Source organism: Nycticebus coucang, chromosome 15, assembly GCF_027406575.1.
Source record: "Nycticebus coucang isolate mNycCou1 chromosome 15, mNycCou1.pri, whole genome shotgun sequence".
In the NCBI taxonomy this organism is placed as follows: domain Eukaryota; kingdom Metazoa; phylum Chordata; class Mammalia; order Primates; family Lorisidae; genus Nycticebus; species Nycticebus coucang.
Window position 1 is genome coordinate 2,081,995 of NC_069794.1, and position 15,301 is coordinate 2,097,295.

Sequence of the window (15,301 nt, forward strand, 5' to 3'; positions counted from 1 at the left end):
AGCTCCCAGCATCAGGTAAAGGGAAACCACTCGGAAGAGGAGATGGGGCAGACCTGGGAGGATGACTGGGGCAAGTCTGAAGAGCGTCCCAGAGGGGACCACACAGGAGGCAGTCAGAAACAGACAGCAGGGAGGCCAAGAAAAGACAAACGTCCCCCGTAGGGTCGGCTGCCAGCTCTGAAGAAGGAAGCTTGTGTCCCGCTCAGTGGGCGAGATAGTGCAGGTTCATGGTGTCTGCAGGGTCAGGGTTGGGGTCAGGGTCAGGGAGGGATGGCACAGCAGGAGTCCTCTGTGGACTGAGCAAGTTAAAGCCTCTACTGGGCCCAGACCCAGAACAGCCCTTACTTAGATAAAATTCTTGGCAAATAATAACATAATGCTCATATCTGGGGGTAGGAAACTAAGCGGAATCTTATACAAAAAATTTATAGCTTTTCCTTAAAGACAATGTTCAGTTTCATCGAGTGATGCACTGGTGTGTCCTTTAGGCAGTTATGATCTAAAGATCCTTCCAGAAGCCCCACCACAAACAGAAGGTATTCACCCACGAAGCTACTCGGTAACATGAGTGATCGGATTCCGAAAGCCCCACCACAAATGGAAGGTATTCACCCACGAAGCTGCTTGGTAACATGAGTGATCGGATTCTGGAAGCCCTACCACAAACTGAAGGTATTCACCCACGAAGCTGCTCGGTAACACGAGTGATCAGATTCCGGAAGATGGGAAGGACTCTAGAAAGCTGCAGACCCGGCAGAGAAACAGTCAGCCCATGTTTCCCACGTGTGTCTCTCACAACCAGAGCACTCACTCAAGGGTATGAGATCCCGCGTGGCTGTGGGGCTTGCTGGGACCGTGAGTGGGAGTGAAGGGTGAAGAGGGAGGACCCCAGGGACCCCCACGGGGACGGACGTGTGGGAAGAAGCTCCCGGAGGGCAGTGTAAGCAGTTTCCAGTGAGGAAAGAGGGGTGATAAGATGTGGTGACCAGTAATGGCTGCAGGAATGGATGGACAGGGACATTTAGGCAGCCTGTGAGGCCACGCTGGGCCATTCTGGAGGAATAAAGTAAGGGGGTACCCTCTCAAGTCATGGCTTGTCCAACAAGAGTCTGTGGATACATGTCCCCTGCTGGGCACAGCACAGGCGCTAGGGACACATGACTGAAAGGGGAGTGGCTGACAACAGACAGCCTGTATCTTCCAGGTCTGGTGGTTCCCCTGCACAGCATGGTCTCGCTGGGCTAAAACCAGGGAGTTTCCAGGGCTATACCCTTCTCTTGGGACTGCAGGGAAGAATATGTCACATTTGGGGAACCAGGACACAATTTCTGAGGCAGTGGAAGTTTGGCGGGGTGGGTGGTAGTCACAAGAGCCATCCGCCCAGAGTCTGGGGCCCATGACACAGGAGAAGCCCAGAGGACAAGGACCAAGCTCTGGGAGCACAGTCAGTCGCTTCAGTCAAGTCCAACAGCCCCTGCAGGACAGAGACTCTTCCAGCAATGGGCAGGGCAAGCACAGAGTCCTGGGTTGCAGACGAGATGCCCCAGAGAGAAACGCATGTCCCAAGGTCAAGGGGCCAGTGGGGTGGGGACATGCAACCACGAGGCTCTGCAGGACCCATGACATGCCCCATGGGAGGACACGTCAGCTTGGCCGACTGTCAGACCCCAAAAGGCAGAGTGGGGACTGCCTCGTCCCTGAATCTGCCCCGGTCCTCTTCCACGAACCCAGAGACCCAGAACCGTCGTCTGTAAGGCTGGGAGGAGAAGGCGGCAGGCCTGCAGTAGGACACCCCAACTTTGGCCTCAGCAAGGGGGGAGTGGGACACGGTGCCTCTGAACACAGCTGTGTTTGACTGAGGCACTCACCGGACATGTCCCAACCCGGAGCTGTCTGTGGTCATCAGCAGAGCAGCCCAGCAGGGGAGCCCTGACGAGATTTTCCAGGGCAGCAGGAGACAGAGCCCACTGGTGACACTCCCTCAGCACGCCAGTGCAAGCCCTGCCGCAGGCAGAGTGGACACACGGTCTCTGTCCAAGTGGCACGGCCACCCTGTGAACTTGTCATAATGAGGCCGAGAGAGTCAGGCGTCCTGCCTAGCTCAATGACTGAAACGCTGGGTCATGGGGGACTTTCTCTTCAGAACCTCACAGCTGCTGCTGCTCAGGTTACAGCAGCTGAGGGAGGGATGCTCCCAGCAGATCACCAGGCCAGGAGGAAGGGAAGTCGGGAGGGTGAACCACCAGTACAAGGGCTGGAGGGAAGAAGCTCTTCACTCAGCCAAGCAGCTCAGTCCCAGGGTTGGGAGGGATCTGGTCAAGGACAAGGGGGCACTTCCTGCAGGGAGGCCTGGGGTGAGGGCGGCTGAGGATGGAGGGCACAGGACTGGGCATGGTGGGTCACATAGGTCATTTGTAGAGGTGAGTATGTGCTTATGTGTGAGTTTGTGCACGTGTGTACACATGTGTGAGTGTTTGCATGTATGAGAGGAAGAGCCAGGCTCACCTTTTCTGATTGGCTATCAGGGTAAGATGGAGCTGAGAGGCAGGGTGCAGAAGGGGAGCCTGTGTCCTGAGTGGCCCTAGTAAGCCACCTAGGAGTGAGAGGATGGTTTCTGCAGAAGCTTGCTCACTCACACTGGTACACTCATCACACACCACACACGCTACCCAATACACCACACACACCACACATTTTGAATGGTCCATCCAATTCCTCCTGGAGAAAGGAGAGAGAGCCACCTGTTATCATTTGCAGAGTGGTTTACTTTGACTTAGGTTGTAGAAACAATTTTAAAGATGTATGAAATTGAGGTTTTCTCCCACGCAGGTGCACGGACTCACAGAGTCTTGCCAGCAGTCCAGGAGACACATGTGCATTGGGGGTGGTTTTTCTTCCATGAATGCTTATAACTACCAACTTCAAGATCAGTAGTTAGTAACGATAGGCACTTATTTCTTGCTCAAGGGTCTAAAGGGCTACCCCCATTGCTCCCAGGTGTAGATGGGTCACGTCAGTCTGCTCATGTCCTCATCTGGGTCCAGCAACTGCCCGAGGCCTGTTCTTCTCGAGGCAGATGGGGATGTGCATGAGCCCAGCCAAACCAAACAAGTACGTTGAGAAATCAGGTGAACCAGTGTCTCTCACCCGAGCACGTCGCAGGGCCGAGCCTGAGTCCAGCCTTGTGAGTTTGGTGCCCAGAGTCCTGGGAGGACACAGCTGGTGCCATGGCAGGTCAGGAGAGCAAGCATTCACAGGCCACTGCCTGCCTCTGCCACCAGGTGGCCGGGCTCCTCAGACACGGGTGGGTCACAGCGGAGGTCTCCCTGCTCAGATAGTACCAGGTGCACAGGAGAGCCCTGACCGCAAGAATGGACAAACCAAGAAAAGAAAACTATCAAGTTCCCACAAAATGTTCCTTCCAACGTGAACACAGCTCAAGGCAGGCTTCCAAGTGGGACTCAAATGCATCTTGAGTACTATGACAGAGAATTCTGGGTGTGTCCCAGACCCCAGACGGAGGTGTCACTGAAAGTCCCATTCCAAGGAGAATAGCTGAGGCCTCTGCCGATCCCCCCACTAAGCTCCTCCCTCTATGAGCCCCAGCCCCAGAGGCATGGCAGAGAGGGGGTGGGGGGGAGGGAGGACAGGCTCTGGTCTGCCAGCCTGAGGCAGCACCTGCTTCTGCTTACAAGCACCAAACCTCTCCCATGCTCTGTACACATTACAACATGCGTTCCCCTGCCATCACCCATGTGTTCTCAAGGCAGCACACGCCCAGCAGTTTTCATCTGCCAGGCAGAGCTGCCTGGCCCCTGGGTTTTTCTCCCTGCTGAGTTGAACAATGAGGGGTTTTTTTCCATCATTATTTCAAATGTTTTTCACAAGCTTGATTTAAAAAGGGAAAATTCCCCACCATATTTTCGGTTTGATTATCAGATGATGATGGACAATGGATTGATAAGAGTCACTCGAGGAGATAGAAGCCCTTGTCCATAACAGCTACGCCAATTACCAGGCACTGCTAAACTACTATTGATCCCTCCGCACTGGGCGACGACTGAGCAGCTTCCACTTCTTTAAAGTGCTGCAGGCTAGAAACTCCAGCCCCGAAAACGCAGCAGGCTTCGCTCCAGACACAGCTCGATACAATAAATAGCACGCACGGAAAGTTCAGGGTTCTTTAATTTCAGTGAAGCAAATAACGGCGGCACAAACAGACAGACTTTCCACCCACTAATGGTTTATGATGAGTGGGTACCACCGGAGGCCATCTAATATGTGACGTTAGCGAGCCCCGCAGACACACTCAAGGAAAAGTGCAGTTGGCACCATTTTATTTCAGGGACTTAAAAACAGGGATGAGGTGGGAGTTGGTGGGGTTGGAGAGTGGCAGGTGGTGACCAGAGGGCCACCTTTGCCATCAGGGCAATGTCCTCCCACCCTGTGCAGCAGACACCACTTTTGTGAGAAGTCACGGGATTTGCCGGCGGACGGGGTCCTCTGGGCAAGTGTGGGTCAAGTAAATGTTTCTGTCCATGTGGGTTGTCAGCCTGCTGGCCCCAAAGATGCTGAGCTGTGACTGCCTCTTCCTTGGGTATCTGGCTTGGCCTGTGACAAATAGAAGCTGTTCTCGCCACAGACCAAGCTGTCAGAGCAAACTCAAAACATAAAGCTAAGGAGTTGATGGATAAGGACATCAACCCAGATTGTGAAGTTAATCTCATGATACCATCAGTAGTTAGCAAAGAGCTGACCACTGAGACCTGAGGTCAGGGCGAGTGACCCGAGGAGTCAATGAAAAGTGGTTTCTGTTATTTATTTTGCCATATTTTCCCCATTGTGTGTAGTGTCACCTTTTATTGTTAAAATAAAAGCACAGGTTTTCCTAAAACAAAGGCTACTGGCTATCATTCCAGGATGAGGGAGTGCTCTGTGTGTGCAGCCTGGGGCCTCGGCTCACTGCCCATTGGGCATCTGGCTGTCAACATGCCAGCACCCCTGGAAGGTGCCATGGCAGGAAGAACGGCGGTATCGAGGTAGGAGGGATGATGTAACCGAAGACTGAAATGAGTTTGGAGATGGGTCCCCACCACACTGTCCATAGCACAATTGTCTTTTCATTAATCAGTCCACACATTTATTTGCAGGGGTCATAAAAGGTTTAGCCTCATCCCAGTCTAAGTGACGTGTGCTGGCAGGGAAGCCACACAAGGATGGCAGGGTCCACAGTCAGCACAGTGAGAGGTGGCTGAGGTGCAGTGCGTCATGGGAACCTGGAGGGAGGCTGCACTCAGTGGGGGACACAGGAGGCCCAGAGGCAGGTACTTGCTTTGAGCCTCAGAAGGGCAAGCGGATGCTGGCAGGCTGGTGACCGTGTGTGATGATGGGCCAGAGGTGGACAGGGCCTCTAGGAGCCCACCTGCGGGGCCTGGGGCAGGAGCTTTCACCATGATCACAGAAGCAGCGTTCACGGCCACTGGAAGAAGAAAGAGCTCATGTGCCCTCTGCAGATGGCCAGAGCTGCCAGCTATGGTCCGTCCACACATGGAGCTCACTCAGCCTGCAAAGGAAACCCAGACACCTGCGACAACCTGGAGAAACTTTGAGAACATTGTACTGAGTGAAATGGGTCATGAGAGGGTACACGTTGTGTGACTTGTCATGAGATCCCCAATGTTGGCAGAGACAGGAGGTGGAAAGACCAGAGCCAAGGTGGAGCAAGGGACTCCAATTGAACATGGATTGAACAAGAGATAGAGCTTCAGTTTGGGAAGATGAGACAGGTCTGCAGACGGAGGGTGGTGATGGTGGCACAATGAGACTGTGCTTAGCACCACTGAGCGCGACTCTTAAAAATGGTTAACACGGTGAATCTTATGCTATGTGTGTTTTACCACAAAGAGAGCAAAAGTACCCACAGACACCTGGTGGAGGGGACGGAGCCGGGAAGGCGCGAAGTCTGCCTCTGTGTTTGGATGGAGCACAGCCAGGTCTGCGCTTCTAGCAATGGCCCTGACTCTGCCAGAGGCTCTGGTGGCTTGTGTGCCTCCAGGATGGGACTCCACCCTGGGCACTGGCAGCCAGATCAGTGTGGAAGGAGCTGCCGAAGGCCCTCGCTGTGGTCCATGCTGACCAGAGCATGCCTCACAAGCCATGAAGGACAGAGCTCTGAGCAGGGGCAACGACAGGACAGAGGCCATGAGGTCCCACAGTGGATATCACACCCAGGCGCTGAAATCGGAGACCTCAGATACGTGGCTTCATTTACTTTTTGTTTGCAATACTTTGTAATAAATTTAATTGAGGGGCCTAGAGTTTGAGAATGCCTAGTGTTGTTCACCATGGTCTTCACAGTCCCTGTCGGCATGCGTTAAAAAGAGAAGGCTGAGAGAAACAACGATCCGTCCAACCCCGGCAGTCCATGGGCAGGGGCACAGAGAGAGCGGGAAGAACAGTTGTCTCCCAACATAGAAGAGCGACCAAGAGCTGACACACCACTCCTTGTCCCTTGCTTCTCACACGGAGATTTCTGGGGTGCACAGCCTCAGCAAACTCCCACTTTGCAGAGGAAGGAGGAGGCCCTGGGTGCTGTGCTCCCCACAGGTGCGAGCTTCGGTCTACCTGTGTTCCAGGCCACACTGAGTGTTCTGTGGGAGCACAGCTACTATGAACAAGGAAATTGATGAATGATGGTAATTCTGAATTTTAACATTTTTTAGAAAAGCTATATACCCCCTGCACTTCTAAAATTCTTGAACTCCTGGGGATTAATTGAAGTAAAATTTAAAGGAAATGCATCTCACTCCTGGGGTTGGCCGTGGGAGTGCACGCTGAGTGGGCGCGGAAGAGCAGCGGCTGACAGCAGAGGGGCTGATGCCACCGGGCCCACTCAGATGGAAATAGGCGCCGTTGCTAAGAGCTCTTGGGCGCAGCGGGGAGGGCCCGGAAACCACGTGCTGGGAGCAAGGACTGCCCCCCACACAAGCCACTGGCGTCTGCTGGCAGTGGAGTGGCTGAGAAGGAAATAAGTTTAAATAGTGAAGTTTAGGGGAATGGCACCAGTGGAGCTGCCTCAGAGCTCGATGTCAGAGAAGGCTCCTTTGCCCTCTGACCAGCAAGGCCAAGGTCAGCCTCCTCTGTGAGCTCCTGCCCCCTGTTTTGTGAAGGGGCTGAGCACCTCACAGCACATGGAAAACCGGAAAGTGGTTTCCCCAAAGTTGAGTTTCCTGATGCGGCAAGTCTGTGCATGGTTACCTTTAAATGGCACCCAGATTTCTGAAAATTAGCTGGTAATACAACCAGCTCTCTCCCCCACAGGGCCAGCCCTGGCACACTAGATGTCATGAGCACTGGCCAAACATCCAGGGACAGCCGGGCAAGCATCGCAGTTCCTTCCTTCATCACTTAGGATCAGAAGTCCCAATCCAGGCTTCCCCAGTTCATGGGAGATAGACACGTGGTCAGACAGATCAGGAAAGGCAAAAAGAAAAGTCATGCATCAGGGTCCCCAAGCAAAGTATCCCAGGCATGAAAGTCCATCTGGTTCACCCTTTACTTGGTGCAGAAATTGTAGGAAGGGCCTCTGAGCTGCTCTTCCCTGGGCACAGTCTACCCCAAAGGCCTGCAGCCACTAAGGGCCTTCCTCCCCTCCCTGCCTACCCAAGCCCCCACCCAGCTCAAATCCCATGCCTGCCATCCTACCCTGGACAGAGTGTGAGAAGGAAGATTAGAAGAATTCTGTGTACCAGTCCTGTTGTATCAGCCATCAGAGCTGACTCTGATGATTCCTGGCACCAGGCCCTCTGCAAATAGCCTTACACCACCCATGGACCTACACACAGCCAGACAGTAGTGTTGGCCCCACTTTTTCAGTGAGAAAGCAAGGCCCAGAGAGGTTCAGGAGAGCAACTTAACCCAGGACATGGAAGAGGCAGGAATCCACCAGAGTCTACTGCAGAGTGTGCCTCAGTCACCAATCCAGACTGGTTGTGGCTTAGAATTAGATCTACAAGAACTTCAGCCTGCCCTCCCCACCAGGCCTCACCTGCGTAAGGGTCCACCTTCCCAGTGAACTCCCAGCTCCATGACACTGTCGCCCTCTGCAACCAGCCCAGTGCCCTCGGTGCTGCTGGTGTCACCTGCTGTGGTTAAACACTCCGGGCACATAACTGACTCTGCGAACTCTGCAAGCCTCATCTACCTGTTTTTTACTAGAAATGACCTAAGAGCTCATAAATAAAAGGTCTCTGCCTTCCCATAATTCTGGTGACCCTGGTTCTGGTGATTGAAGTAGGGACAGATGATCCAGCAGAGGATTCCTAGACTACAAGAACCAACCACGGAGATGCAGTCTGAATGATAAATATAGATGAAGGGAACATTTCAAGAGCTCAGGAGGCTTCTCTCCATAGGAATGCTCTGGGCTGTAAAAATGAAACAGGATGCACAGAGCTGGAACATCACCATTTTGTGTCCCCTGAAGAAGCTGAGCACTGGGGGAAATGAATGTGATGTCACAAACACAAAGACAGCCAGGAAGAATGTGCCCAGGGGCAAAGAAATGCAAGAAACGCATCATCGTCTAAGAAACAGTTTTGCCAAAGGCTACAGTCTAACTGATCACGCTGTCATGGTCTCTCAACCTTGGCACTACTGACATTTGGAGCTAATAATTCTTTGTCTTGTACACTGTAGGGTGTGGAGCGGTGTCCCTGGCCTCTACCCACTGGAGATAGTGGCAGCCTCCCCACAGTGGTAGCCAAAAATGTCTCCTTATGTCACCAAGTGTCCCCGAGCAGCAGTGACACTCCCCACAAGAGCCTTTGCATTCAGCAACAAGTCTGGAAGAAACACAGAAGATGTAAGCACAACTTAGACACACAGATGCCATGGGTGAAATCCAAGCTGCAGGGGGGACTCCATGTCACAAACAACTCGACTTCTCCAACACATGAACAGCAAAGGAAAGAATGAAGACGGTGGAGGGAACCAAGAGATCAAGAGAGATGTAAGAGACGTGTCAGTTAGCTGAAATTGATATTACTGGGGTGTACACATTGTAGAACTAAACAAAAACTGTTAAAAATGACAATCTGAGACTTTGGGAAACGTCAACACTGGTTTTTCTATGGTAGTAAGGGGAAAAGCAAAGGTTTTCAAGTAAAGATATCATTGTTATTATATTTAAAATTGTTCTTGCCTTTTAGAGATGCATACAAACATGTTTACAGATCAAATAAATGACATCTTGGATTTGTTTAAAAAATATGATCTACGGCATGTTTGGAAGGGCATGGATGCACCAAGGTTGACCATGGCAGAGACATGGATGCACCATGGTTGACCATGGGAGAGACATGGATGCACCACGGTTGACCATGGGAGAGACATGGATGCACCAAGGTTGACTGTGGGAGGGACATGGATGCACCATGGTTGACCATGGGAGGGACATGGATGCACCAAGGTTGACCGTGGGAGAGGCATGGATGCACCAAGGTTGACCGTGGGAGGGACATGGATGCACCAAGTTTGACCATGGAAGAGGCATGGATACATCAAGGTTGACCATGGGAGGGACATGGACGCACCAAGGTTGACCGTGGGAGAGACATCAATGCAGCATTGTTTACCGTGGGAGGGGCATGGTGGATGCACCAAGGTAGACTGTGCTGGTCACTCTTAGCATTTTACCTGCAGGGCCTGGCCCAAGGAAGGTGCTCCATGAGCCCTGTCAATAGAATGAATGAATGCAACCACACCAAGAGCTCTGTGTTGACAGAGAGCCCAGAGGCATCCTGTATGTCCACAGATGGCCTCGGGCTTCAAGAAGAGATCCAGCAGAGGGGCCTGAGGTGAAGCTTCCAGTATTTAATGATTATGGATGTTCACGTCCCTGGGAGCATCGTGTGGGGCCTAAGAAATCACATCCAACTTACAAGTTGCTATAGTGTCCACCCCAGAGTTCATTGCTACTTTATAAACCATAGATAATACATATTTTAATTGAAAATTTCTTAGAGGAAAGCATTCTCCTCCCATACATTGTCTGGAGTTGAGCCCGCCCATCTACCATCATTCTGAGCACTATTGTTGGCTGGCATACGGGCCACCTGCAGGTGTGCAGAGCCAGGAGCTGACCGGCCCTAGCAACATCCAAGCAAATCTGTCTTCACGAGGTGCTCACACAGTCAGCGCTGCCTCAGGCTTTCATGGATGATCCTGGTGTCAGGCAGCTCAGACGGCTGAAGAGATGACATGCGCTTGGCTTGGGCCACTAACTGTCCATTACTTCAGACCTCTCAGGCCCTATAGCTCTTTGGGAAAAGGGAGATTCCAGCAGGGAGATACTCAGAGCCCTGGGTTCTTCTTCCCTGGCTCCCCTGGGGCCACAGTGCAGGCTTCACCCTCCACCCTATACTCTGTAACAAGACTGTTGTTTGTCTCTTTGATACTGCCATTATCTGGGGCACCTTTTATGGAAAATTTTAGGGAGCACATTTTTGAGGGGCTCTATGAACCCAGAGTTGCTGGAAGTCAAGAAAAACCATACACTAAGCCAACAGTCAGATTGCACATTGCCAGGGCTTTGAATCTGAGTATAAATAAAAAGATGTAACCCCCAGTCTGCTTATTGGAAACAGCAGTCAGCACAGGCTGAGCAGCCTGAGAACATAAACCACAAGAGCATTGGCATTCTCAGGGGGGTTTGCGGGGACCCAGCACGGCTTTGAGAAGAGGGAAGTGTGGGACAAAGAGCACCCCAGACCCCGTGCCTCTTGGCACGCCTGGGGACAGCTGCCCCACTGCTAGGAGCTTCATTCATTAGCACCACCTCCAGACAACACCATGAAAGAAATGACAAATTAGCAATTTTGAAGCCTGAACATAATACTATCATTTGTATCACCAAGTCAGCAAAACCCAGCCTCTAATAACTCAGCTCACCATTCTAACCCAAGACTGGCCATCAGTACAGTTTTATGTGCCTTGTACTAATCACCGAAGTCAGATAATATGCAAGGTTAATGGCTGTGCACTTTGGGGCGGGGGGGTATCTAAGATCTGATAAGGACACCCCCACAGCACAGCCACCTCCACATATGTATCCCCAGCAAGAATAAGCCCAGGAAGGAAATCAATGTGCGAGGCGGCCCCGATGCATCTCTCTGCGCAGCATATAAATCGGCCCTTCATTTGCCCATTCAGTTCTCAGCTAATAAATAGCTCAGGCGCAGGCCACCCTGATGGTGAAGGAACGAGCCCATTGTGCACCCGTCACCCCCCTTGAGATTTATGCTGCCACAGAACAAGGGATGTGGCCAAGCCTTTCCAATCACCTCACTGAGCTCTTAAAGGGAACAGAAGCCATGTGCACAGGGTGCTGATGAGGCCTGTAATATCCACATGTCTGTCCAGCCCTCAGAACCAACCAGAAGCACGCTTTCTCCTCCCAGCAAACCTTTAACTGATCTCCAAGCACATCAAGCCGGATCAAGACTCACAGGCCAGCACGGGCACCGGGTGTGTGCAGAGCCCAGGACCCCTGCACAAATTCCCTTCCTCTGCCCCAGACCTGCAGCCCTTTCTATGGTCTCCAACATGGTTGTGGCTGTCCAGTCATTTCAGCATGCCCACCCTGCAGGGGACAGCCCCAAACTGCACACATACTTCCTCCTGTGCGAGGCCGGCACCAATTCCACCATATGACAGATTTTAGCCTCATGAGGTCATTTGCCTCAAACTTAAGTATGCGTTTCTGTGTTCCAATATAATGACTACAATTTACCTTTCCAAGCCAAAATAAAGCGTGCTGGCAACATGTTTAATCTATAACCGCACTACCAAATGCAAATTTGGAATTGGCAGCTTGCAGTGGCAGCACCCGAGGAAGTTTATCTCACCAGTGACAGTGAGAAAGACGCTCTCTGAGGACGTGAGTTTTGACAGTCCCTCCAGCAAATGAAAAATCATCCCCGCACAGCTGCCACTGTGAGGCTCAAGCGGCGCTTGGCGTGTCCACTGCGCACTCAGGACAATGCGTTTGCAAACAGGATGCAAGTAGCTTCTTTTCCTGAGCCCAGAGTTCCCATCGCCCTAGGGTGGAGAGGGTGTGATGGAAGGAAGCCACCATCACGTCCTCCCACTATTCTAAAACGCTATGCTGGCAAAGTGAGAGGGGAGCAGACGAATGACCGAGCTGGTGGTTGGCTGGGTCTCCCTCCCTCGCAGGGTGACGAGCTCCACACAGGCCTCACTCACACCCCCGGGGCCTGCCGAGGGCCAGCACCGTGCTGCACCAGGGTCTCCCCGCCGTCTTCTGCAACATTCACTGCCCCAAGGTTGAGGGAGCAGGTGCCCCACAGGAGAGGCCTGCAGTCCAGCTCCTTCCCAAGGGACCTAAAGGGTGGAGGGTCAAGTGCTGCCTGGCCACAAGGGAAAACATGGTGAAGAAGGATTTCCTGAAGAAACCACAGACGAACTTGAGGAAGTAGAAGGCCCCCTATGAGTCCCCAGAGGCCTGAAGGACTGGACTCTGCCCTGAGCACCCCACAACCACAGGCACGGTGTCAGACTGGGCCTGGAGGAGCCTCATCCTGGCAAACACCACTTAGATCCAGGTCTGAGGCAGGCACCAGCCCCCTGTCCCAGTCACCAGCCCCGACAGGTGTCCATCCATCGGTTGGGAAGCAAACATGTCAGGTGCATTCACAGGTCCCATGTGAGGGCACGGCCCCACATGGTGATACCCTACGTGGCAGCCTTGCTCTCCCACCCTACATGTGGGTCGACTGCTCAGCCAGCCATGCTGGGCTGGGAAGTCGGGTCAGACCAGGGCATCCTCGCCAAGCTGCCTTTTGCTGCATTAAGGGATAACTCACCAAATGCGCCCTCTGGAGAGCGAGAGGAGAGGGAGGCTTTATTTTCTCTGTTGTCATCATGCCTTTGAATTCTCTTGCTCATGTGTGGTTTTGTGAGAACTGCCTGTCAGACTCCCACCAGGGGACTCCTGCCAGGACCCTGCGCCTCTGGCTTTCCCAGGCTGCTCCCCTGCCCCCGCAGCCACACCTGCATGTCGGCGCTCAGCCTGCTGCTCTCCACCCCTGCTCTCCCAATCCTCAGCCTTTCCTTTTATAAAGAATCACTTTACTGAGACATCACTAACATATAAACTGTGTCATTTAAGCTGGACACTTGGTGTTTGGGTACAGTATCCACACAGCAGTGTCGCCACATCCCAGCTGATGAGCATGTGCGTCACCTGTACGTGGTCGCTATGTGCGTGTCCTGCGCCTGTGGTGGGAAGATTCAACTCAGCATCTGTCCTCGCGGCACACTTCAAGTGTGTGCTGCACACGGGACTTCCTGTGCTCCCTCCTGACCCTCTCAGGGCAGCAGTGCTGCGGGGACCAGTCACAGAATCCGTCCGGTCTTTGCCCTTCCAAAAGAACAATTCAGTTTTCCAATGGAGCTGAACAGCAATTCCCACCAGAGAAACATCACAGCATCTTCCAGGAGGCAGCCTCTCATGGCAGGACACAAGCTCGGGGCACATCTTCCCCAGGGTAGCAGGGAAGAAGCCCTTTGCATGGATGCTCAAGTTGCCCCTAGGGAGAGCTGTTCTGTTGCTTCACTTTGCTCCTGTTTTCACCCATGTGTTGAGCCCCCCCATTACTCAGCTCTAACTCCCACACTCAGCCCATTTCTGGAAACTTCTCTGGGTGGGCTGGAGGCTGGTGGTGAGGTTGAGGCCTGCTCCTGGCAGCTGCACCCGTCCACCGTGCTCTTTTGTGGCTCACCCAGGGCAGGGTCTCCAATGCCACCTTCACGCCCCACAAAGGTCATCCTGCTGCCCATTGACATCGGCCGCAGGTATGTCCACAGAGGTGATTTCCTGGCTGCCCCAGTAGCTTAGAAATGACAGAGAAACGGTGACTTTGGTTGGCAGCAGGCCCTCCTGTCTTGACATCTATGAAGGCACAGAGGCACATCTGCCCCTCCTTCTGCCCCAGGGCTGGCACAGCAGAAGACATATACCCAGGGAGCCTTTGTCCCTGAAATCAAGTCACCCACAGCCACGCGAGTGTCCTCCAGACCAGTGGCTGGGAAAGGGGCCCAGGCTTCTGGCATGGCTAAGGACTGCAGGGGTGGAGGAGGGCTGGGTGAGTACCAGACAGATGGCCCTAGAGCAGTCACCAGGTGCTCATGGCTGCAGGGGGACACCCAAGGTCAGCCCTGGTGGTGGCTGCAGCAGAGCCGTGGGTTTCCACGTCCAGTCCCACACCAAGAGTGAGCAGCTTGCAGGCCGAGGAGAGGTCTGCTGCAGGCCACCCAGAAGCCCTCCCATGCCCCACTTGTCCCAGGAGGGAGAGGTCTACACAGGATCATCAGGAAACCAGACCAGCAGTTACTGAGCTTCCATGCATATCTGAACCCCCACAGAGCACGGCACCCCAACCCCAAGATTCAAGTTCAGAGGATCTGGGGTGGGGCTGGACAACGTGTGCTTCTCAAAAGTCCCCGGTGCCATTGCCCAGGACCCCACTTACAGACCAGAGACCAGAGAAGTATCCATGCCCCTGAGGCTAGGATATAACCCAGGCTGAGGAAGGGATGCAGAGAACCCAAGGAACAGGCTCCCCTAACCTGTAGAAGACCCAAAATGGGCAGGGGCTGCCTCGAAGCAGGCCCCAGGGTCTCTGGGGTGGGGACTGCGGGCTGGAACCTGCTCCATCCAAGGAATCGTCTGCTCTTAGCGGTGCAAGCTGGCGGCTCTCACTGGGGCAAAGGAAAGGCACTTAGCCTTCAAGAAGGAGAGTTCAGCCTGGAGCCAGACCCAGAGCCAGACCCGGAGCCAGAGCCAGAGCCAGAGCCGGAGCCAGAGGCAGGACGGGTGGGGGGGTTCGGCCAGCCCCATCCCACCCTGAGACCCTCCAGGGGTCCTTTAATCCCCCCACCATCTTCTGGAGTGTGGTGACAAGTAAAGCCGAGGGTACAGGTCAGCACCCACGTCAAGGAGCTGCTACCTGCAGCAGTGGGCCCCTGTGGCCCCAGGCTCATCCCTGAGACCAGCTGGTTTACATGCTTGGCATTTGAGTTCTGGAATAATAGGGTGAGAAGTGGTTATGTATCACCCCCGCCTTGGGAAGATGTTGCTGGGATTAACTCTAATGTGTCTTTAATTGGTGTCATTTTTAAGGAAGAGAGATTTTTTTCCAATATGCCTCGGCAGTAAGAAAGCTTTCAAGAAACATCCTACATTTTCATTCCTCAACTCCTTTCAGGTCTAATTTGTGTT